The sequence below is a fragment of the Mesitornis unicolor genome, unplaced genomic scaffold (assembly GCF_000695765.1).
Source record: "Mesitornis unicolor isolate BGI_N332 unplaced genomic scaffold, ASM69576v1 scaffold1845, whole genome shotgun sequence".
Taxonomy (NCBI): Eukaryota; Metazoa; Chordata; class Aves; order Mesitornithiformes; family Mesitornithidae; genus Mesitornis; species Mesitornis unicolor.
The window spans coordinates 85,708-110,428 of record NW_010187325.1 but is presented as its reverse complement, the minus strand read 5'-3'; the positions used below and the strand labels follow the sequence as shown (position 1 = coordinate 110,428).

General features: G+C 39.9%; 1 long non-coding RNA gene across 1 annotated transcript in view; it reads left to right on the top strand.

Moving 5' to 3' along the window:
- The window catches only part of LOC104541343, a gene marked incomplete at its 3' end in the record, with an annotated part of 56,506 nt that overhangs the window by 17,797 nt on the left and 13,988 nt on the right, over positions 1-24,721 (top strand). The window contains exon 2 of the long non-coding RNA XR_728140.1: positions 16,324-16,466. This is a non-coding gene — a long non-coding RNA (uncharacterized LOC104541343). The remainder of the gene's footprint in view (positions 1-16,323; positions 16,467-24,721) is intronic.

The following is a 24,721-nucleotide window of genomic DNA, read 5'->3' as shown; positions in this document are numbered from 1 at the left end:
GTGCATAGGTGGATGTTAATAGGAATAATCTAAATCTCCATTTCTCCTCTTCTCATTTTTGTGATTACTCAGCCTTTACTGTTCCAGTGTTGACTATCACCTGCAGACCTTCTGGCAACACCACATCTCATAGCCTAACTCACCTAATAAAGACTAGTTTCATGTGGCAAGCCCCATTTTTATTAGTTATGATAGACCTTCAAGTTAAAACATCAAGCCATCACACCATCAGCACAAGTGAATTAAAACCAAACTAGGTCTCATTGCTAGAGCTTGACCTCATAATCTTCCATGCATTTATCTGCATGATGTGCCTTTGAGACAGCCCCTTTTTGAGACACTACAGCACAAAACGGACTTAAGTGGGTTTTTTCAGAGTTCATTGCGCAAAAAACTGCCTCCACCTTGGCAGGCTTCACATATTAGATCTGGTAAAGTTACTAACATAACCTGCAAGAATATCAGCCCATGGCGCCATGGCCTCTTTCATTGCCAATCAATGGTGGTCCTATTGTCTTCTCTCAATACAAAAGATGAGAGCACTCACCCAGGCCAGAGGAGGTGAAATCTTAGTTAACACTTGAGCAGGTTCAGGTCTGAATTCCTGTCACTGAGAGGAAGCTCTTGACTCCCAGGCTGCAGACAGTTTCAGAAGGAAGCAGTGTTGTAGGGGCCTGCTGGAGAGACTTGACCGATGTATCTGGTGCAAGCTGGAGCGTAGGAGGTTCGACCTGAACATGAGGAAATCTTTTTTACTGTAAGGGTGACAGAGCCCTGGGCCAGGCTGCCCAGAGAGGTTGTGGAATCTCCTTCTCTGGAGACATTCAAAACCTGCCTGGATGTGTTCCTGTGTGACCTGGTGGGTGATCCTGCTCTGGCAGGGGTTGGACTGGATGAGCTTTTGAGCTCAACTCCTAATATTCTGTGATTCTGTGATCTACTAGTGGAGAGGGTCAAAGTCTTGTTAATGAGTGTTTGTGCCTTGCAAGAACATCTACAGCGTGCTCCAGCTCCAGAAGGATATGGTTAGGGTTAGTACAGCAGTCAAGGACAGTAACCGTGTCCTCCACCCCACTGAATAGTCTTCCAAGACATGAAGGGCACTCAACACTGCGGAGTTGACCACCGAGCATTGAACTTGACTGTGCATGGACCTAAGATTCTTTTGGCAGCAGAGAGTATCATAGAATCATAGGATGGTTTGGGTTGGACGAGACCTTAAAGTCCCCCAGTCCAATCCCTCTGCCATGGGCAGGGACACCTCCCACCAAAACAGGTTGCTCAAAGCCCCGTCCAACCTGGCCTTGGACACAACAGTATTTGTACACTTCTCCATAGGCTTTTGTGTATTTTATACCCCCTTCCCAGCCTTCTCTCTATACTTCTGGGAAATGTTTGGTGCTGTAAGTATAGTTCTACCTCTGTCAGTGTCAACAAAGGAGATTAAAATCTGGTGCTACTTTTAAAATTTGTAACCTACATATAATGAATTTGAAGCTGCTATCTGGAGACAGATTTGCAAGTCTTCTTTATGTTTGTCTGCCTTCAGCGAACTTTTCAATAATTTATTTCAGATAATTACTATTTATTAATTCTATTCTTACATCCAAGATATAATTTGAAATCTTTCCTCTTAATTTCAAAAAATGAAGTTCACTTCCTAACATGATTTTAAATAATGAATTGAATTGTACTTTCTGACTTGATTTATCATTTCAAGAACTGATAGAATATCATTATCTTGTTAGAACAATACCTGGCTTTTTTTTACAGCAAGCATGGCAAAATGAATATAATAAGACAGCTTAGCCTATGATGTTTGATTTCACCAAAGTATGACAGAAATACTAACAAACTGATCTTCACAACCTTAACATGCTCTAAATAAGTGCTTATAACACATTGAGTGAATTACCAAGGGTGATACACTAAGTTAGTAGTAGAATTATTGTTAAGGCTCTGTTTCCCAGATATGTCTCTGTTTTGGTTTTTTTAGGGACAGAAAGTACTTTTTATATCAGTATTTGCATTGTACGAGAAATAACACTCAAGGAAAGTGTGTTGTCTTTCTGTTTTTATGAGTATTTCTCAAGTTCCACTCCACAATTTAAGATTGCTTTAACAGCAAAAAGAAGTAGCAGCAAACTTCTGTAGATGCACATGCACAGTCTGTCTGTACTGTCGTCATGCTCCAACTCTGACTTCAGATCATTCATCCAGAAGCTTTCTGCAAAAATGGTTTTGAAACAAAATTTGCAAAATTAATTTTGTTCAACCATCTTTCCTGAGACGTTGATGTTTTCAGAAGGCTCATTAACAATGAAAGTTCTTTAAAAGCTAATCCTATATCACCAGAGAACTGTGGAAAGAGAAGACCTACAACACTGAAATTGGTCCTAGGTCTTTATCTACTAGCAGATAAAACATACCAATAAAAATATGAAAAATAATGCAAATACAACCACCAGGCCTTTGCCCAAGAACAAGTTCTGACTGCAAGGAGAGAAGTGCCCTCAAGATCCCTGGAGTCGGCTCAGGTTTTCAGTATTGCCTTCCCATATGAAGGATGCTCAGACTGAGATGTAGTTCTGGGTTAGGACATCTGCCTTTAGGTGTTGACACATGCAATGTCTCAGTTCCCATTGCCATGAACGGAGGTGGAGTCAACACAGTTGCTGGAGCAACCAAAGTGGCTGTGTTCCCAGAAACATCTGGTTCACCTTCTACCCTCCATGTAAGTCAAGACTCTGATGCCATCACAGATGCCTGCCCAACCGTCATTCACATCTCCAGAAAGGCCAAGACCTCTATGAGTCCTGTGCCGTATCTGCCAACCCTGTGGGGACCTTTAATAGCAGCAGACATCTGGGGCACTGACACTGCCTACAGGAGCTCAGGCTCACATAGAGACACATAGGTAACTGCTTAGATTACTTAAACTGAATTCATCCCTGAGATGGGATAGGATCAGGAGGCATTTACAAAGTTTCAACAGAGAGTGAGTTCATGTGTGCGATGTGGTGTTGCTCTGGGAATGTGTGGTAAGCTCCCATCACTGTGAGTCCTGAGTTGCTCCGTGTTTCTGTGTCTTCTCACAAGAGCTTTAGCACGTACGAGTGCAAACCATCTCTGCTGCTCCAGCTGTCAGCATCCATGATATCCAGCCCAGCCTTTACAGTGGACATGACAAACTTAGTTTATCTCCAGAACACATCTTAATTCATAGAAAGACTTGATAGAAATCTTTGAAGTTTGCAACCAGTTGTTTTAATGTCAGGAGGCTGACAATGTTAGCCTTGTCTGTCCTCTCCAAAGCCAGCTTGATTTAGCATTTCTCTGTCTAAGACAGTTGCTCTGAGCTCCTGCTGTGCCTTAGTTAAGATGGGATCTTCCTCTGTCAGCAGTGCACCATTATATGGAGCCGTACTCTTTTTTCTCTTTGTTTTCTGTGATAAGACACTGGGGCATGAGATGTTAATTCATGGGCTGTGGGTCACTTCCTTCATTGGCATTTATATAATGCCTTTGAATTAGCATATCCCTTTCTGCTTCCTTGGGTTTGGCTGTCAGATGGTTTTAAAGATGCTGCAGTAAAACTTCGCGAATGATTTCTCTTGAAAAATTACATTTTGTTAAGCACAGTACCACGACCATAACATTAATCTCCTCATGCTAAAGATCAAACTTGGTATAAAAAGCGGTGAATTTGGGAGCATAATTTTTTGTAAAGCATTTCCTCCTGCTGTAAGTTTTAGGGGGTGAGAGGCCCTCTTCAGGACACATCACAGAACTTCTTCCCTGGAAGAGGCAGTGAAAAAAATCTGAAAAATTGTTTTGTCTGTCCCCATGGCAGAGGGGTTGGACTAGATGACCTTTAAAGGTCCCTTCCAACCAAATCATTCTGTGGTTCTATGATTCATGAATAAACACTTAAGTTCATACTGAGTTAAAACCTAAATTAGTGAAGTTAAAAAGAACTTGTACCAAGTTCATAAACCGATTAATTACATGAGAATGAATATAATGAGAGCAGTAAAGAGATTCTAGACCTGCAAGGACTTGTGTAAGAGACAAGATGTTTTTTTTCCAATGGAGACCAGCAAATGTCAGTGAATTTACATGAAGTCTCTTAGCTATTACTAAACCCAAGAGAACATAAAGTGAAACAAATTCAAGCATGACCAATGAAGTCTTTTGACGTTCATGGAAACCTGGAATGCAAGGTTAGACCAATTAGTGCAATGACTGTAAATGTTAAGTGTAGACAACTAAAGTCACAGCCACTCCAGCGAGAGGGTTCATTTAAGGTATAATTTATTACAGCAGAGTAGCAATCTTGAGGATTGCACTAGGCATTTTGGTGAATATGTTCAAGGGTCATAAGCCAGAGTTTATAAAAGTACGACCCATAATAATTTAAACTTGTATAGAAACATTCATTCAAAGTGTTTAACAAACATTAATTAATTAAGCTGTGTAACACCCTGCTGTGAGCCTATGGGTAAGTCAAAGCATTCGTATCTCAATTTTACAGAAGGTTAAGCCGAAGTGCAGGGAGATTGATTTGCCTGAGGTCACACAGCAAGTCAGTGGAAAAACTGCAAATAGAATCCACAGCCTGAAGTTCTCATTTCCCTGTTTTTACCACTTACATTACACTTCCCACTAGTAAAATGAAGGGGGAGAAAGAAGCAACTGAAGTGAGACTTGGAATATTGTTAACCCAGTTTTCTACACGTGTTCTTGCTTCTCTGCAGCTTAGGCACATATCAAAGGGATAGGTTGGTTTTAAATTATTTGGAACTTCATTCCTTCTCCATCTATCCTTTGCGTGCTTGCTTTTAAGTGCAAACATTGAAATACTTGGTATCTTCAGAATTAAATACAGCTGGGCAGTAAGAGGCAACCCTCTTGAGTTTCAGGCATGTAGCTTTACACATAAACCTCTGTCCCCTGCAGCTCATCTGATGCTGTGTTTGCCCACTGCATGAACATGGTCTTTTGGTGGGCTCATTGCACTTGCTTTGCCTGGCTTTTGGGTAGTGGGAAATGATGATGGAGAGTGCAGCCCTGTAGTTATGTATGACATTGCAAAGCACCTCACCAAAAATGAGGGCTTTGTGCTTCGGTATCAGAATAAAGTTGGTTATTGAGTACAGAGGATGATGCACTGCTAAAAAGGAAGGCCTTGGGCTGAGCAGATACATGATGTTCCACTAAAAGGAGACCATAAGGTGTTTGCAGTGAAAGGATGAGAGAGATGCAGAGGGGAAGATGTTCCTAGATGAGACCTTGAAGTGGAGACATTAAAGGAGGTAAAGAGCTGCTCTGGAAGGTGAAAGAATTGGGAAGGAAAGTTATGTTTTAATGCTTTGTCTTAGTTTTATATTTAAAGCAATGTTCAAAAGGGGTCAGGTATGAAGATGCTTCTTTGTAGGTTGAAGAAAAAGGCCAGGAAGCAATTATTACTAATTCCTTATAGATTGCCACAGGATTTTCCTAAAAATACTGTTACATTGCCTCAGTGATTTGGATTTCTTGCTCTTGTGGTTCCAAATGGATCACACTCTGAAGCCTTACACAAAAATAAACCAATTTACCATTACGGCATTTTTCAGGTGTGGCTCATCAGCATTTCCTTAAGGGAATCTGAGATTCCCACATCACACAGTGATGAACTCAGAGGGGCTGAAAGAGGGAAAATGCTGGGAAAGGCATGAGACCAGCATGTGACATTTCTTGTGCTTGGAGGTCACATCACTTCGTCCTGATATTCTATGTGTCCAGGACAGCATCAATCAATATAAGTGTCTTTCCCTTGAAAGCAGGTGGAAAAAACGTAGTATACCCTCAAGTATAAGCCCTGTGCAGGGATCTGCAAGTTCTGCATGGTGTGGGGTTTCAAATTAGTCTGGAGAATGGAGGAATGACATCAAGAGTCTATGGTAAAGGGGAAGGCAGAAATTCACAGTGTAGAGGCTGATGCAGATGTTCCTGTGCTGAGTTCATTATCAAGCCGTGCTGTAACAGCAAAGTTGCAATTCGCCATGTGACTGCAGGTGTTGGAAAGTAAAATATGGGTGTACCTTTTGAAAGTTCAGTTCCTTGTGTTATAAATGGTTAATGAATGGTTTAATGATGTGCATTAGACAAACTGCTTCCTTCCTGGCCTTCTCCTCTCCTTGGCTGACAGCTAGGGCTCTCTGTCAGGTAGGCTGGAGGGATGCCCTCACCGTGCAGTTTTGAGACCTTTTGCAACATCTGATATGTTTTAAACTATTTGATGTGAAAAAGCCTCTTGGGTTCCTACCAAGCTATTGGTACCTTGGTCCTGCATTGGAGCTGTGGTGGTCTTTATGATATGGTTACACATGCAGTGTGTGAAGCCACTGGCCAGTGCTATCAATGTGGGTAGCACCTGGGGTCTGCAGATCTGGCCAAATGCCATAACTTGACCCCCTTTGCCTTCTGCACAGCCTCAGCTGCTTGTGCTGCCTTGTGCATGGGAGCAAACCACCTGAGGGTGCAGGATGGCGAGCCAAATCTTTCTGGTTTCTAGAGATCCAGATTGGATACTTCTGGGAGGTATCTGAAGGGGTGGCCCCTGGCTGGGCTGCTGTGTATCTGCAGCTACCCCAAAGCCTGCAGATCCTAAGACATATACTCCAAGCACTAGATCTACCATTTCCTTCACCTACTTCCAGCCTATATATGCATAGCTGTGGTGGAAAAGCCTATAAACAATTAATCTGAGTTGGATTAATTAAAATTAATCTGACTTGGACTTCTATAATCTGAAAGGATTATAGAAAGATGCATCCTTTTCTGGTTCTGGTCTGGTATACAGTATTTCCCCTACACGTTATGTGGGAAAATGGCTTTGTGACTAGTTGCTTTCCAATATTAAAAAAAAACAACAAACAGCAAACAACAAAAGGTGACAAAATAGGTAATCTATTTTTTCCTATTCCTCTTGCCTCAGAGATTAAAATATAGCCACAATCTTTATACCATATATTACAGTCAAATGTTAGCAAATTTTCCTAATATCCATATTTAAAGAAAACATGACTTAAGCACTTAAACAACACACAAAATCACAGAATAAATGAATGATACAACTGAACGGTTTCCCAGTATTGAACTCCGTTACAGCTGTTTAAGTGCGTGTTGGAACCATTCAGATTGAAGTTTCTCCATAACTCCCATGACCCACAGTGGGGCTGCACAGTCCTCCGGCAGGATCAGAAATGCACAGTAATAACTGTTAACTGCTGCACGGAAACAAGGGAAAATCTCTCTGGTAATGGTTTTGCATCCAACTCTGCACACAATGAATAAAGCCTCTTCCTGAAGGTACACGTTATTGTTGTCCGTAAATAACCTTCACAGTCTCCGATTGCTACATGCAGAGTCAATACACAGTGCTGAAAACAGCTGAAGGTTTGTATTTCAGCTTATAGGAAAAGAATTCGAAAGAAACCATCATTTTTCAAAGAAATCTGTTGTTTTATGAAAAGTCTATTCTGAAGCACTGTTGGATTGGGTCCAGAGGAGGCCATGAAGATGATCAAAGTGCTGGAGCACCTCCCCTACAAGGACAGCTGAGAGAGTTGGGGCTGTTCAGCCTGGAGAAGAGAAGGCTGCAGGGGGGACCTTATTGTGGCCTTCCAGTATGTGAAGGGGTCCTACACCAAAGTTGGAGAAGGACATTTAACAATGGCACGTAGCAATAGAACGAGGAGGAGTGGTTTTAAACTGGAAGAGGGTAGCCCAGGGAAGCTGTGGATGTCCCCTCCCTGGAGGTGTTCAAGGCCAGGTTAGACAGGGCTTTGGGCAACCTGGTCTAGAGGAAAGTGTCCCTGGCCATGGCAGGGGAGTTGGACTGGATGATTTTTAAGGTCTCTTCCAACCTAAACCATTCTATGATTCTATGATTAAAACTTGCCTTGGCCTCTTAGTGCTTCCTTAGCTTTCACTTCTGAACACAATAAAATTACCAGCACATTCTGTTTACATAGTTCTCTATTGGAAAAAATCCCAGGACAGGTACAGTTCTATGCCTGGTTGTCTGAAGGTGCAAAGCAACTGCGCTTGTGATCCTGCTCCGACTCTCGCAGATTAGGCATTGCTTGGCAGGCCCTGCCTAGCACCTTCAAAATGAAACCTTGCTGCAGGATTTGGGGTTTGCAGCTTCAGCTTCAGAAACAGAATAAGCAGAACTGAGTGTGGCATTTACTAATTACTAATTTAATCACAGAATCATAGAATCACAGAATGGTTTGAGCTGGAAGGGCACTTTAAGAAGTGCCCCCAGTCCAACCCCTGCCGTGGGCAGGGACACCTCCACCAACCCAGACTGCTCAAAGCCCCGTCCAACCTGGCCTTGGGCACTGCCAGGGAGGGGACACCCACAGCTTCTCTGGGCAACCTGTGCCAGTGTCTCACCACCCTCATAGCGAAGAATTTATTTCTAATATCCAGTCTAAATCTACTCTTTTCTAGTTTAAAGCCATAATCTGCTGTGCCCACTTTCAACTCTGTTTCTGTGCATTATCGAACCTGTCTTGCAGTTTCTTTCCTTGTTCCTCTGGAAACAGAATTAGCAACCGTAGATGTTAACCACAACATATTGTCAATATCCAGACTGCAATGCTTCTTTATGAATAAGATGCTAGAATACATAGGTACAATGGTAGCAATGCACTCAACATCATCACTGATCAGGCTTTAAATACTGACTTTACTGTGTGACTTACTGCTTTCTGGTTTTCACTTGTTAACATAAACAATGCTCACATAGAGATTGCTGCAGCAATTATTTTGTCTTCTCTGTGCCCAGCAATCTGTGTTGAATATTTTATTCTCCCTGGATTTTGGACAGCTGCCTTTGGGGCAGATATTCCTATCTGAGAAGTCTGAGAGAGCTCTGATTGTATTTTGGGTTTATGACAAAAAACAATCATGACACAGCAAAGCCAAAAGTACTCAAAAACTTTTTTTTTCATACATCTAAATAACTACTGCAAAGGTCATTAATTACTAACCATTTAATTGTCTATTACAGTATTTAGTGTGTTTCAGAGATTTTTTGAGAAAAAGATATCATTTTACTTGGGGATGTACTTGCTTAGTAATGGTTCCTGCCTCAAAGATCTTGCAACCTAGATGCACAAAGGATTTTAGGATCGTTGGATAATTCGGGTTGGAAAGGACCTCAGAAGGTTGTCTGGGTCCAATAGAAGAGACTTGCCTGAGCTGAAGAATGAAGAGAATTTAATAACAGAAACTGTATTTCTTGCTGCCTGCTTTGGTACATGTTCTACCAGAGTATGCTGCTTTTAATAGATTTAGGAACATTTATCAACTGTAGGCACTTGGCAGAAGACTGCTTTCCTGGCTCGCACTGCACCATTTCACTGCCTGCTTGGAAAAGAGAGCCGGCCCTCTCCCTCTGCAGTAACTCTTGCTGTTGGGTTGGCATCCATGCTTCTCATGCACCAAAAGCTTATGTTTGAAAACCTTGCCACAGGGCTCCTAAGTTTCATTTTGACTTGGTATATCTTGGTGCTACCCCTGCCAATTGCAAAAAAAGAAATAAACTCTGAGCTTTTCTTGTGCATCTCACACCACCATTATTAGTGTGGACCCACAGTCCACATCTCATCTGGGGATGAGATACAGCTGAAATGGGAAAGGCATTTTTGACTGCTGCTGCACCAAGGGATGCTGATGGGGGCAGGTTTGAGCTCACCATGATCATGATGCTATGTACTGGCTTGAGAACTGGAGATCTGCCATCCCTCACATGAGGTCTGTGCCATAGTCCTCCTTTAGTCACAAACTGATCCAATTTCAAGTAAAGTTTTTTTTCTTCTCTTGCTTTTTATTTTCTCTCTCATGTAATGGCTATTTTACTCAATATGGAAACATTTTACTTGAAAAGAAACCCACAAAACATAGTTGTGTTTGGTGAAGTATGTTATTTAACCTCTCTTTGGACCGCTTCCATAGGCAGGGCCTTTAAAGCCTTTTACTGGCAGGCTGGTACCATCTTGGATCCCTTTCCCACTACTTCTAGCAGGGAATTCTGCCTGAATCCGTTTTCCTTCTTGAACAGCATCCTGCACAATCCTCCTTACTCCTACCTAATAATTCAGACCAGATGGCTGAAGCTGACCCATCATAATCTGCTCCCCAGGATATAAATGATGCCATTTAGACGTACGCTGTAATGTTCCCATCGTTAAAAAAAAAGGATTTGCAGCAAAAAGCCTATAACAATTGGCTTTATTTTGATTCACAGTGTTCTGCCAGACAGTAGCCATTTGTGCTGGGTTACACAACAGTAAAAGGTACATATCAGACACATAGGCAAAAAGACTGCCCCAAATTTCCCAGAAAGAAAACGGCTTGTGTTTGCGCGTTGCCTTAGACCCCCATTCCACCTTGTCCCTGAATGCCCTGGAAAAACAGATGGGAGTCATAGCGCAAAGCAAGTCAGGGTGCTGGCACAGTGTAGGAAGAATGAATTCCATGGCTAAGGACCTCTAGAAAGAGGAGAAAAAAAACACCTTTTCTTTTTGTCCTACAGAGTATTTGTTCCAAATCCCAGTTTGGGTCTATAGAAATACGATGCACAGAGAACTTTTTTCTTGGGCAATGGCATACTGCATTGTTAATGATGTTACAGTTAATTACAAAATTGTACAGCTATCTGCAAAAGCAACAGGCAATTACTACGGATACCAGAATATTGGTGCCGTTTCTCTCAAGGCATCATCTGCACAGAGTGAAGAGGGGTGGTAGCAAGATGTATGTCAGGAGGAAATCCTCTCTCAGTGCTAAGCATGGACGAAGGTAACAACTTTTGGAAGAGCCACCAGCACAGTGTATGCTCGTCCTGGAGGTCAAAACATGTTGGAGTGGGGTGGTGTCCACAAGTTCAGTGGACTTTGGGTAAGGTTTGGTGCGTGGAAGAGTTTACACTGCTCTGGTACAAGTGGTCACGTGTACCGTCAAGTCACTGGGGAGGCAGTATTTGCTGACACAGGCAGAACAACTTCAGGCTAAGCGGTGTACAAGATTATCCCTTTAAGCTTAACTGTTTGTGTTCTATAAATTATAGATGGTATCAGAAACCGTGGCTTTAGCTTGTTTGCTACTGGAATACAGACTTCCCTCTTTGTCCCCTAAGTTTTTTTTAAATGCAAAGGAGGTACAAGAGATTTTTTTTTTCTGCTTCTGCTCCTGTTTTCTTTATGTCCCCATCTCCTGCATCCTAACTGAGTTTGGCACCCTGCAAATCTATCCTCTTTGTATATCGGCATTGTAAGCCTGTACCAGCTCAAGTTGAGCCTCTATGCATTTTGCATCATATTGCTTGTAAAACCCATTTAATATTCTCATTTCCTAATCTTTTGCATCCTTTAGGTACGTGGAAAGTGCAGCTAAAGGTCACCTGATGTTAAAGAGCAGTGTAGGGTCAATCCCAGCTGCTGGGTGCGCTGGGCTGCATGTGACTTGATGGCTAAATTTCTGAATGTGCACAAATGTACCAAGATGCCTTCGGCCAGTGCTTCGTTGTGTAAAGGAAAATCATACAGATGCCCAAACTGTCTCACATACATCATCCAACCTTGGAGTTGGATATGCTGATTTATACAGCTGAAGAGGGGGTCAGTGGTAAAGGGGGCACCGAGATGCATATCTAGGAGAAAATCCTGACCATCTTTCCCTTCTGACTTTAAATCACATTAGCAAGTAACTTAAATAAAGGAGAAAGCTTGTAGGAGTGAGTGAGTAAGGTTTTCCTGAATCCACTGGTGACTCTGAAGCCACTGGAAGTGAGCTATGGATCACAAAGGGATGGACAAACCTGGTGTGATGGTCTGTGGGTTTCCACAGCTCAGCCCTGCTTGTTTGCTTCTCTTTGAGGCCTTCTGCAATTTTCTCAGTCAACAGTATATGGTTCTTAATGTTTGTTTTGCTTCAAAATGAAAGGAAGTATGAAAGTGTATGTTATTATTATTCTCTTCCTTTAATCTTTGCTCAGAAGTCAGTCCTCTCAGACCTTTAATCATCTGTCTTTGTCTGAATTCTCTTCAATTTACTTCTATCTTTCTGGTGCTGAAGTGCTTACAGATGAATGAGGAATTGTAGAGCTTTATCGTATTTTTCCTTATTAGAATTCTGGTGAAAGCCCATGGTCACAGAAGACAGAAAGTAGTTTAGGCTATTCAATATTTTTTGCCTTTTCATATTATTTAACCCCTTTGCTATGACAGTTGTAAAACATTCCTATAACGAATGAATGTTGTGATGCATATAAATTGGAATAAAAATTACACTGGAGTAATGGTCATCAGGCTGCAGCACCAACCACTGAAAAGTCAGAAAATGACAGAGTTTAGGCAGCCTGCTCAGCTTTGTCTGATCACACGGTTTTCTTTCTATGTAGCTTCTGCCTGAAAGAAATGTTGCTTTTCTTTATGAGCAGGATATTTTGTCTTCTCCAGTTCTTATTCTTTGTCCAAACTATTTTAGTTTAAATTTTCCTTTAAAAAAAAAAAGTGAGGTAAAAGGCTCCAATTTAAGCCTAAATAAATAATATACTTTTTAAACAGTAGTAAAGAAAACTGGACTTCACACTAAGAAGTGAATTCAGCTTTAGCAAGACAAAGTGTTCCCTAGTATGTATATGTATATGTATATGTATATGTATATGTATATGTATATGTATATGTATATGTATATGTATATGTATATGTATATGTATATGTATATGTATATGTATATGTATATGTATATATAAAGTTGTTATATTTAGTTTTCAGATACAAAGTTTGGACCCTGCTCAGCTTGCACAAGTCTGTAAGAAAGGAGAAGGGGGGTCCTTGGAGTTTGCCTGCAGGGCACAGATGCAGTGATGTCTGATTTACTTGTCCATGGGCATTTGTAAAGCAGTACTGATGTGTTCTCTACCATACTCATGTAGAGAGAATTTGTTTTACCACTTCCCCAGTAATGGAATTATCCAAAATAAAATATATCATGGTATCTTTAGGATTACTTTATATTAGAATATATATAATTTATTGTGTGCAATTTATCTTTATACAGCAAAACTGACAAAACATTTGGGCTAGGCTAAAGGAAAAGCAAGCAGAGTTTATTAAATAAAGTAAGTAATCTTTTAAGAAGTAAATGAACAAATTTAGTTGGACTGAAAATCCAGTGAGATTCACAGTCACTTTAAACAAACATGAATTCATTGGTTAACAAACTGGAGTGGTACAGAGATTCAAACAGTTCATCTGGAGAGGTGTTTTGTGCTCATGAAGTTCATCAGTTGTAATATTGCCATTTCTAAATGAAATCTGAACTTGTTTTCATGGAAGGGAAGGAATATAGTGTCAAGAAATGCTCGGTACTGATTTAATTTGTGTAAGATTTTAATTGTTTTGTTGAATTATCTTCCTATAAGCCCCAACTTGGAGATAGACTGTATTTCAGTCATTTCGCATGACAGTTAATATGCTCTCATGATTACTTTTAATGACCTTGGCTCCAAACTGGACTCTGCTTGATCCCATCACCTCCCTACACCTCGTTTCCCATCCTCAGTAATATTCAGCTGATTTCCCCTCCTGGTGTGATTGCACCTCTCGCATAATGGAAATAACTCGATAGAGCAGGTTTTACGCAGAGCAAATTACAGATCCTATTTTCTGCTAACCTTGATTGACTGCAAGTTGCCGGCTGCCCTTGTTTCGTAGAAATGGCAATTTTAGCTTATGGAATAACAAAGCAACCAAGTAACTGAATCCTCTGTGCTTTCTTCTGTAACCGCATAAGTACACTGAAATGCTTTTCTCCGCACACCAGTGATCATTATTCCAGTGAAAGCAACCCACCGCCTCCTCGGAATAGATAAGGACCTTTACAAAAAGCCTGAGTTTTTAATATTTATTTTGCACACATGCATACACATCCAAATGCAGCTCACATGTTATTTTTAATGAAAGCACTAGGGTGAGGCGGTCTTTAAAGTTAGTGGAAAAGCACTGTTCTGCTGTTCTTTGACTGACTACTGTCAACCCAATTAATACTCTGATAACGACAGATATGCCAGCTGAATGCCTCTGCCAGAGGGCAATTTCAAGTTTATTTCTGCAAAGTATTTATCTAGAGATAATTACATATTAGTCTGATATATTTAACTTGCAGTTGCCATACAAATTGACCTGGCACCAAACCATGTATTACAACTGTTTGCAATTGTACTGTGAGCATTCAAAGTGACCATAAAAAAATCCCCCAAAAGAGAATGGAGAAACTTCCATTTTCATTGCAATTATCCTATAGCTTTTCATTTTAAAAGCAGATCCTAGTTTAAATGGTGGAATTGAATGTTCTTAGCAATATGAAACATAAATTCTTACAAATATTTCTGTGGCATAGAAGTTAGTATCTGTTTCCTATGGATCATTGTTATTAATGTTAAAATTGAAATTTCTGGTTAATTTTTCCCATTATACACGAGAAATACAGAACATAATGAGTCGGAAAGTTGTAAGAGGAGTTAGAAGAAAAGTTCAGTTTCAGTTGTTACTAAAGAGGGAAGAGAGGCTCTTGAAATCTGGCCAGAAACTTCATGTAAGGATGAGCACAGACCCAGTTGAGTACTTTTGACTGGCCCTTGAATGATGCAGACAATCAGGGTGTTTCTGCTCTGTGCCTCTCCATGCCTTCTCCTACTCCTTCAGTTCTGCTTGTCATAGGCAATCCAGTTCAGTCTCCTATTGTATGAGACAACATGGAACTGAAAATGCAGATACATCTCTATGGCAGGTTATTTTTTATGTTTAGAAATGATATTTTCCTGGCCCAGATGTGAGATCTGACCCTGGTATGACAATTTCCTCAGCTGCCTCTGCAGTTCAGACACAACCCAAATATTTTTCTCTTTGCTCTATGGCTAATACTGGAAGAATTTTCTCCTCTGGTCAGTAAAGCTTTCCTGGGGAACATGGCCTTTACTTTGAGACATGCTGAGGCATCCTGGGATGTTTGGGCACCTGATAGTGTCAGGTATAGATTTATTACAGCTTCCAATAAATCAGTTTTCTGATTATCTGGTTAGTTTTAGGCTACTACTAATTGAATCCAATTTAAGGTAACAGGCAAACAGAACATTTCTTCACAAGATATAAAATTGAAAGAGTAACAAATGTTTATGAAAGACATTGTGTAAGTACAATAAGCCTGATTTTTCCCTATAGTTTCTCCACTTAATACCAGAAAGGTTTCTCTGTTCTCTTCTCTGCCTTTCTTGACACCTAGATGTTGCGGGTCGTGCCTACCCATGTTCTTTATGCCTTAGGTAGTGCTCATTAGAGAGACTTATTGAAAGCATGGTAGTTTTTATAACCAGTTCCTCCTTTGAAGTCCCAGGGTGTATCCAGGAGGATGTAATCTTTCTCCTTGAAATGGTTTTCTTTCTTTCTTATCCAGCAGAAAGTCCATCCATTGTTCTTAATTAAAATAATGTGATTTTTTTTTCTTCTTTGGTGAGTCAAAGATAGACAATGGGTCATCTCCTGGGTGTGACTATCTGACTAAAAACTTCTTGCCCCAAGGAAGGGAAACACTGTTTTTTTCTCCTTTCTGTGTGCCACTACATGCACAGGCTTCAGTTAAAGTGTTTTCACTGCTGTATCTTGCATTATCTGTTCATACCCCATGGAAATAAGTGTGGTAGAAATATTTGAACAGGATATTAAGACATGGTTTGTTGCTTACTCTTGTTAGCCACTTCTCAATGGCAGCAGGTTGAAATGAGGTATCCACAAAGTCTTTCTTAAAACTGTGCATCCCACTTAAAAATAATTTCCAAAGGCACCCGTAGATAGGGCTGTGAGTGACTCAGGTGCCTGGGATGGGTGTCTGACAACAAGCTTCTCTTAGGGTATTTTACATCTGCAAATTTCTGGTTTACCCATCAAAATGATCTGTGACTTACTTCTCCCTGTAAAAGGGTCTGTTCTATCTATATTGTTCAGGTGTGCATGTAAAATGTTCTTTGAATCTCTTCTTATAAACATTATCCCTTTACTTCTTTGAAATTACATGTAAGAACCTCTTTGAAAAGAGAATAAACCTCAAGAACCTCAACAAGTATGTATATCAGTGCTTTCTGCTAGAAATGCAAAGTGTGTTTATCACGATGATGATAATATGTAAGTATATATTGTCTAAAGAAAACCACCAGGGATTCAAAAGCCAAAATAATGTCTTTTACTTTTTCTTTTTCTCAAACAGATATTCAGGAGTTTTATGAAGTGACACTGCTTAATTCACAGAAAAGCTATGAGCAAAAAATAGAAGAAGCAAATCAAGTTGCAGAGAAATGGGAGAAGACAACATCTGCTACAGACCATGGAAATCTTCAGAAAAACCAGGAGGTAATTTCACAGATTAAGAATTAAAATATGTATAATGTGTGAGATGTCTCAAGCCTGAGAAAGGCCAATGCAATGATTTATAAGACTGTAAAAATGGCCTTAATTAAGGAATTAGATTAGAATATGGAAGATGTATAGTGTTATCTCTCTGACCTTGTACATGTCACTAACTTCTTCATTCTTTCAATTGCCATCTTTCAAAGGGGAAGTAAAAAACCTTTTTTCTTCATCCTTGGTGTACTTTACCTGAAACTTTGTGTCCGTGATTACCCCCAAAGGAGACTATATCTCCTCTACTTGCTAATAACCACTGAGGTTATTAATACTCCAGTGATTATATCCTGTGTAAAAATTTTAATAGGACTTTTAACTTTTCTGGGACTGACACTGGGCTGAACTTTTCCATAGCCCAAGTGCACTGATTTAGCAAACAAAATAGTCTCTGTATGAGGAATAGATACATAGAAGAAGGTTATACACCTTGGCTTTTCTTCTGTAGCCAGTGCAAGGATTCAAAACCTTTCTTTGCCAGCACTGGCTCTAATCTGCCTCTGGCTGCCTCCAGATTATTATTAACTAAATTATCAATCTAAACTAATTGCCTCCCACCACATTGCTACTTCAGAGATGAAAACAAAACCCACAGAATCAAGCAATGAATTGTTTTGTTCTTCAACAGTGAGACAGAAATAGAGCAGGCATGTACTGCAAACTGCAAATCTCCAGACCAAAATCAAAGATGAGGAAAATGTATAAAAAAATTCCATTGTTGCTATGGTTCGAAAGGAATCTCAAGTTTTAAAAGTTGATCCAAAACCACTTTCCATAGGCATGACTATTTTTAAGAGCTTTCCTCTTTATAAACGAGAAACCCAGAAACAAATTGAGTTCTACATGACATTTTATATGTGATTCTTTAAAAAGATACATCAGAATTGCAAACGACTAGAACAAAACTCTCCGAAGAAATGAAGAAATCTATTGTAAAAATTAATTAGCAAAAGAAGCTTGCAGAATTAATGAGAACAAGCATTCTGATTTTGAGTGAAATCCGAACAAATGAGCCTTAACATTAATGTAGGATATATCCCATGAATGATTTAACATTAGAGTCCCAGCTTGAAGACACAGCTAGCTAATCTTTGTCCTTTTTTGCACAATGCTATGTACTTTAAAATGGTGAAGGTGTATTCCAGCATGTTTTCTCTTGGAGTATCTGAGAAAGACAGTGGACCACAGACTCTCTTTTTATTCCAGCCTCATCAAAGCATTAGATTCTCAACCCCATCTTCCTTAACGTCATTGCTGTCCAAGAAGTGTGCTGCTGCTCTTGTTCAGGAGAATTTAAACTCCAAATTCTATGCTGAGAATAATAGAATATATATGACTAACTCCAAACATGGCTCATCTTGTGAAAACGACATTCTGATTTAAATCAAAACCATACAAATCTAATATTTAGAAACTGGAATAACCATTTCAAGCCAGGGTGGTGGCAGTGAGTCCAGGGTACTCTCATTTTTGAATTTGGCATTTATCAATATATTTCTTCAGTGTGATGAGAGCAAAACTTGTTTAGTCTCTTTAAAAATCATGCTTACATATGTTTAAGCATTCAACTGCAGGGAAAACAGACTAAAGTGCAGGCTTTTGTGTTGTGGTTTTTTTTTTTTTTTCTGTTCAGCAGCAGAACGTACTATTGGCAGCTCCGAGTCAGAACTGATTAGCACATGCTAAATGTACCAGCTGCTCTACAAATCCAATACAGTGCTTTGCTATCTATGAGAGATTGCCCTACAAAAGTGTAACTGGATGATCTAATGCATCACATAAATTCTTATTCATGGTCTATTCCTTATGGGAACTGATGGTTTTGTATTTTCCTTTCCATCCTCAATTACATGTACCAAATGTGGAAAGAAAATCCTCCCCTCTTTCATGCAGTGTTCCTCTGCAAGAAAAGCCCAAGTATGACCAATCAGTCCAGAGGCCACCCCCCTTTTAGGCCTTCCACTTGAAACCTTCCTTGGCTGTCTATATGTTAATTTTCTATGAAAATTGGTTCTTTTCCTGTATTTTTATTCCAACTCTAATTGTTGATTAAAAAAAGGAAAGCAGTTTTCCCTGTCCAGGTCAGGTATCCTATGACACCCTCCTTCACATTAATGTATTTGCTTTTCCAGAAGTGTAGACTTTTAGATAACAGAAAAGTTTTTAGATTGTTGTTTGCAATACAGAGATGGCTGATATCCAGACTTTCTCACCTGGCACCTGTGATCACCATGGTGGTTTGTAATAAACTGATGCTGGACCTTACAGTGTACTGGGACTGGATCTCTATCAATTAAGAGACATGAAAAGGTCTCAACCCATCCTGTAATCTCCCATCCTTCCCAGGGAGTGCCTTAGAAAAGGGTCATCTCCTGCACTCAGAGACTATAATTTTGAATGGCTTTTGCGAAAGCAAGTGAAAAGTCATGGGAATATATTAGCTCACGATACTTGCCAGAACCAGTTGCATCCAAATTTTTAGCATGAATTACCCCACATAGCACTCCATGGCTGCAAACAATGGAATTAATAAAACATGTGTTCGAGCCCAGTGATAATTACTGCTGGGTTTGAGTGGTTTTTTCCCTTTTTTTAAACTTGCATGCTTCTAGTTAAACTTTGTGCTATTCAGATATTGACCCGGGAGGAGTTCCTGGTCCTCATGAGATTGATAAATGTTTAGTATGGCCTATGCATTTAAACACCACATCCTTGTTTTTTACTCCACTGTTAACAGCTTTGTGGGTCACTCAAATGATAGATGACATCAGTGTTTCCATATGCAAAATACAATATTGCCTACAATCATACCATTATTGCATTTCACTATGTACAGAAACTAAATATATGTGGCAATGTATCTGTCAGAGATGTAAATATCATAGGCCAAAATAATTGCAGTGGGTGGGTGTTAGTGAACAAGGAAGAAAGAAGGACATATATGAATGTTTTGTGTGTGTGAATCTAACCATATTGTTTTCTCTCCTGTAAATCCAACTTGAAAAAAATCAACATGAGTTGTTGGATGGTTTCAGAATCAATGCAAGAGTGCTTGGGGCAAGTTCAGTATTCACTAAAAATGTTTACTAGGCTCTAGTTGTGAAAGTAGTTATTTGTTTCATATATTTATATAGCAAGCATGGTGACATACCAGGTAATAAATGAAGAAGTCCAACACGTTAGTCGTGATGCAGGAACTCTAGAATATAGCTCTGAAGAAGACTTAAAAAATCTTGTTGTCCACACTCCTGCCCTAAGGCAGACCAACTGTATTTGATTTGTTCCTGACATATTTGTCTAATCTGTTCTTTAAAACCTCCCATGGTGCAGAGTCAACAACTTCTCCAGCTAACTTATTCTCTCACTGATAGAAAGTCTGTCCTGATGAGAAAATAGAGTTCCTCTAACTGCAATGAGAACCCATTAGTTTTTGCTCAATTTGCAATAGTAATGGAGAACAATTTATTCATCCCCGTTCCAGAAAGCACTTAAACATGTGTTTAACTAATCATATGTAATAACACGAGCTTCCAGCTTTTCTGCCTAAAAATTCTCTCTCTCTTAAAATGATCTTTGTGACCTGCTCTTCCTCAGCAGTGTTGTCATTTTAGGTTATATGCCCATGTAGCCATGAATGCTTGGTTCTAATGAAAAATCTGGTCTTTGGGGAAATAAAATATTTAGCTGGCTTAGGCTCTTCTCAGAGGGACTGTAGTTAGAGATATGAAATACTTTAGTTTCAAAAACAAAAAGCCTTGTGGCACTGTGGAAGGCAATTAGTCTTGACAGCAGAGGCACAATATATCTCTCTCTATATCTCTTTCTTCATGTATATTAAAAAAAAATCCTGGAAACCACTCTGCAAGATTTGTTTATTAGTGAAAATACTAACTGAGGGTTTGGGAACTGCAGGCTTTGATTCCTTGCTGTTCTGGGTACTTTCTGAAGGACTGTACATGAGGTTAGAGAGGAGGATTTAAGGGCCAAGTCACAAAAGAGAACTGGGAATTACAGTGTCTGAGGTATCTCATCACGTTCATATATCCGTTAAGGACCAAATTTTACGCTGCACTGAATAGGAAGAAATTGATATCCAGGATTAAAGTCCACAAAAAGCAGAACACATCTATAAAGTAACAAGTAACAAATTCCAAAAATAGGTCAAGATATCATTCCCTTAAAATCTACTTCCTTAATACATTTGTACCTTATCCCAGTTAAGGTTCTGGATCAGGATCTCTTTTCTGTAAAGCAGACCATAGCTAGACTTCTCTTGTAATGTGTGTAAAGGCACTGCTTATACAGTTTCCCTATGGAGAAGCTATTTGGTTGGGGCTTTCTCCAAGGATGTGGAAATCCATATTCAGCTCCCTTTTTGACTAGAGAGGAGCTGATAGTGCTTCTCTTCTCACCCATGAGAGTGCACTATGAATTATGCCAGCAAGGTATTATTTGGCTTTTGCTTGTTGGGGTGTTGCCAATTTATATGGAATAATTAAATATTTATTGGAACAGAGTGCTGACACATCACTCTATAGCCTACAGTTTATAATTATTACTACTCTGATGAGTATTAAAGTATAGCATATTTTGTCTTCAGCATACTGAGGGGTGGAATCCTCCATCCCCAGCAAGTGCCCAAACATCAATGTTGAAGAGTCATATATGCAAAGCCCTTTTTCCCATTATCTCTCGGTTCTTCTCCACCTCACCATTGTCACCACCACATATATTCTAATTTGGAAGCAAAATTTAACAGAAGAGGTTAAGAACCCCACTCCAAATACGTACGATATAGGACACTTTTACAGGAGCCAGACATTCATTCCTCTGAAACTGCATTTAGAGGATCCAGGATGCTGCATTCCGTGGGAAGTTTGGTGACACATAGAAGAGAAATTGTGTTGTGAGATCACCTTACTGAGCAGGTTGTGAAGGTATGCCAAGACCATGTAGTTTGTGGATGCTGACAGTTCTCAGGCATTAAGTTACTGATGTGGTCCAGGCAAGCTCATTTTGGGAACAAACAAATGCCAGGTACCTACGTTAAGAACATTGGTGTGGAGAGCTGACACTACAAAGATAAAGTGCCTCTGGAGTTTCCGAGGATCTCAACCACTTTTAAGTTGAATCATTTCAAGTCACAATAATAAAGCACCCACGTTGGCTTTCTGCAAGCAACAATTATCTTGCCCATGGTATCTGGTACCTGGCTTCCAGCAGGAGCCAGGAGCAGATTGTCAGGAAAGAGCAAGAAAAGGGCAAGCCTGTATAATGGTGCTTTGACTGTTTTGCGAGTCTAATCTTGTTTGGAGTGGAAGCATAGAAAGTGCTCAGTGATGGGAAACTCAGCATTTACTCTATTTTATAAACATTCAGCATGGCATTCACCGCAGCGAGTGTGCTGACTGGGGATGTGCCCAGTTTGCTGCTGGAAATGATGACAGGGTTTGTTTGCAATTTTGCCTCTGCCAAAGAGCTTCATTACTTCTTTGGCCTAAGCTTTATAAGACCAGCATTCACAGCTTGAGAGCGTTTTATTGAAATGAGGGCTCTTAAATTGTCCCTGTTGGAGAGAGAAGACATTTCTTTACAATCCTAGGAAATACAAGGTAGGGATTCAGCTGGAAGTGGTTTAAATTTGTGTTTTCCACTGCTCAGAAGAGAGCTCTCACCCTACTCAGTTCCAGATAAGGCTGGGGAAAGGTGCTCTCCATCTCTGCCATCAAAGCTTTGCAATTGTGTAACCGAGTTAGTGGGTTACTGAGGTCTGACAGTGGGTGTACAGGTCTAAGCCCAGCTCCGTTGCTTATCAAATGGTCACTTGCCTGGGAAGAAGTATTTTCTTCCCTGCCAGGACCCTCTGCATTGCGTTAAGCAGTCACTAGATGAAGGATGCCTCTTGCTTAAATGGGATGTAGAGAGACACAATTAAAAGTGGGAGATGCTCAGCAAAGACAAAAAAGGTGAACATAAAAGTACTTAGATGGAGGTACCCATCTGGTAAACCAAAAATTGAATTGCTCTTTAGCTATGACAATAGTAACGCTGCTTGAAGCTACGGGCTTGTGCTCAGCTCCTGACATTAACAGACATAAATTTACCCTTGTTTTAACCTCTGTTTTCATTGGTTTGGTCTTCAGTGCTACTTATTTCTGGTCAGTAGTGTTTTGACCTTTATTCAGATGGAAAATTGAGGTGAAGGAAGAGAACACTCTGCTGTCATGCTTACATATAAATCTGGTAGCCGAAGGTCTGCTTGTCCCTGTATCAAAGCATGAAAAGACTCTTATACTTATAGGGCATATGGTGCAGATACTTTTAGAGTATTGAATGAGAATAATTTGCAATTTCTGTGTAAGTTTGGCCATCACACACCGATCTCACATGCACAATCTGCATTCAGCACAGTGCAATATCATTGCTTTGAGATGGTCCCCAAAGATTCCAGTTCTACATTTAATGCCTGTTTTATGCATTTCTTATGTTTAGAGGCTCGTTTTAGCCAAGACAGTCGATTGCGGTGTGCAAAATGAATCCTCCTATTTCTGCTTGCTTCAGGAATGTCTGCTATCCTCTTACCCAGCTATTACAAACATTGTAATTACTTCTCTGTCCTTTAAGTGCTGGCTTGTTAAAAGTTCCAGTAGTAAAGCCTCTACTTAAAAATCTTCTGCCTGGAGCAATAATCAAGCCATTAATCTGCTTTACACTAACAGCTTGTCTAAAAAAACATAGACCTGCAAGACCCTTCTTTAAGTGTGTACAAAAATCCAGTCTCCTCTAAATTTTTGTTTGTTTTCTTTCTTTGTAACTGAATACAGCTTAATTTGTATGGCTTGGTTTACTCCCAGGAGCCAAATTTGATTCTGTTTAAGTGATTATACTTAATATGCAAGAGTCATTAGGTATGAGCAACCATAATGTTTCATTAGAAGGGTTCAAAACATTCAGTTTTGTGTGTCTGTTTCTTCCCTAGATTTAGCTCCTACAGCACACATTTGTCTGATCAAATGCAGTTTGTGTCTGTGGGTTGATTTTGTACCAGAGCCAATTCCCATGTAATTCTGTTTGACACTAAGCTCTCCTTCAAGAAAGCAGCTCTTTTTAAGGGGTACAGTACAGGTGACACCTTGGTTTGTACTTTCCTATGGTTGTGTCCCTTTTGCTCACGAGGATGTGTAACAGCTACAACTAGAAAATTGTCAACAACAGTGCTGAAGCTGGCTTAATTTTTTTTTTTAATATACAGTAGATTTGCAATTTTATCTTTGGTGCATTAGTACGATATGCTTTACTTGCAGGGATTATTTTATACACTTGCCTTCTCATGTGATTTGACTAATGTTTAGAAGTGGGTAACTGCAAAGTCACTGTGTTATTAAAAACCTTATTTATGACTAGGTGCAGCTAAATGCCTTACCCATACTGGGAATCCATGCTGGGTCTCTATTTATAAATTTGTTATTTGTTCTGTAGCTTGTCAATAATTTGAGTGCCAGCGCGTCTGTTAAATGTCACTTTAGAGTTGCTTCTGAGTGTGTTTTAATATGGTCAAGGCAATGTTTCCATTTTAAACTAAGAAGTTGTGTGTATGCATAACAGTGTCATCCTGAGGACAGAAATGCTCCCTCTGATTATGGTATCCTGGCCTCCATATCCCAAATCCCTACAGGAGAGTTTTCTGATGAAGTTGTGATGCTGAGCAGGTCAACACACACGTCATCCAACTCTCTAAACAGACAATTTTTGTTCCCCTGGGCAAGTCTTGGAGCAAGACATCGTTCTGCTTTTGCCATGTCCTTCTGCTTGCATAGAGTTAGGCACACACGGAAAAAGCCTTTCCTTTGTTGCCTCTCACTTTTATTTTAACATCACCATCATATTGATGTGAGAGTTTAGAGGAGTTACTGGTCCTATGGGTCCTTTCTGACAGGGAGATTTGATTTAGTGTGATAACTGTTTATTTAGTTTAGTAATTGTTTTTTTAATGGGGATCTTGGCATTAAACAAACCGAGCCAGATCAGCAGTGATGAAAAAGTCACATCCACCACAGAAGGTTTGTTTGGTTTTATTTTTTATCACATCTATATGATATGCCTATCAAACAGCCTCTAGGCAGTTTTCTGATCTAGGATTTGTTATTACATCTGCAAAGGACTGGGAGCAGTCCAGAGCAGCTGCTACGGACCAGAAACAATAA